The following is a 1,046-nucleotide window of genomic DNA, read 5'->3' as shown; positions in this document are numbered from 1 at the left end:
TGTTCTTGAGAGTTGCTAGGTCGAATGATACTCGAGATCGATTCACTAAGTGATGACCTAAACTGCGTTTATATACTACACAGCTACAATAAATCAATCTAAGATATGAATTATCAAAAGCTAAGTGAAACTGATACATATCTTCAACTGAATAGATAAAGTCCTATAACTCAGACGTAAAAGATATCTGCTCCACATTATAAGGAACAAAACAAATCCTTTAAGCAGACTGGCTTCAAATACTGATGACATCTAAATGCTGATGATGTATTAAATCCTGACGATATATCAGATACTGATGACACCCGAACAGCCAGATCCCGAGCTTCTTCTGATCATTGAAAATTCAATATGTAACATTCATCGTAGCTTTTAGCCCACAAGGCTCCTCCTGATGCTGCATCAAGCATGGGTCTAGAAGTAGCACCCAATCCATTGTAAAAATAATTGATAATCATCCAATCAGGCATGCCATGGTGTGGGCACTTCCTTAGCATCTCCTTATATCGATCCCAAGCCTCACACAGAGATTCTCCAGTTTGTTGAACAAACTGAGTAAGAGCATTCCTGATTGCAGCAGTTTTTGCCATAAGGAAGAATTTAGTGAGAAACTTTTGAGCAAGATCTTACCAAGTAGTTATAGAGCCTGCTGGTAGAGAATGTAACCAGCACTTAGCTTTGTCCCTCAGAGAGAATGGGAAGAGTCATAGCTTGATAGCATCTTTAGTCACATCATTGAACTTGAAAGCGTCGCAGATCTCGATGAAATCCCTGATGTGCATGTTGGGGTCTTCAGTAGGAGAACCCCCAAACTGAACTGAGTTCTGTATCATCTGAATCGTTCTTGACTTGATCTCAAAAGTGTTAGCCCTGATGGCTGGCCTGATGATGCTTTACTGAATGTCATTGATCTTATGCTGAGAATAGTCCATCAAAGCCTTAGGATTTTCTGCTTGATCACCCATCTCTACTAAAGCTGGTTCCTCGACTTTCTCTTATTCTTCTACCTTCTTTTCTTCTTCAAAAACTTCCTTTCGAACTACCAC

The 1,046-nt window shown here is 39.8% G+C and overlaps 1 non-coding gene across 1 annotated transcript; it reads left to right on the top strand.

Annotated features, from left to right (window-relative positions):
* The first annotated feature begins 468 nt into the window (after positions 1-468).
* Positions 469-575, top strand: LOC141710034 (small nucleolar RNA R71). The gene has a single exon (XR_012570576.1). It is a non-coding gene; the product is annotated as a small nucleolar RNA R71 (small nucleolar RNA).
* The last annotated feature ends 471 nt before the right edge of the window (positions 576-1,046 follow it).

Source organism: Apium graveolens, chromosome 2 (genome assembly GCF_009905375.1).
Source record: "Apium graveolens cultivar Ventura chromosome 2, ASM990537v1, whole genome shotgun sequence".
Taxonomy (NCBI): Eukaryota; Viridiplantae; Streptophyta; class Magnoliopsida; order Apiales; family Apiaceae; genus Apium; species Apium graveolens.
This window is presented reverse-complemented; position numbering and strand designations above follow the sequence as displayed.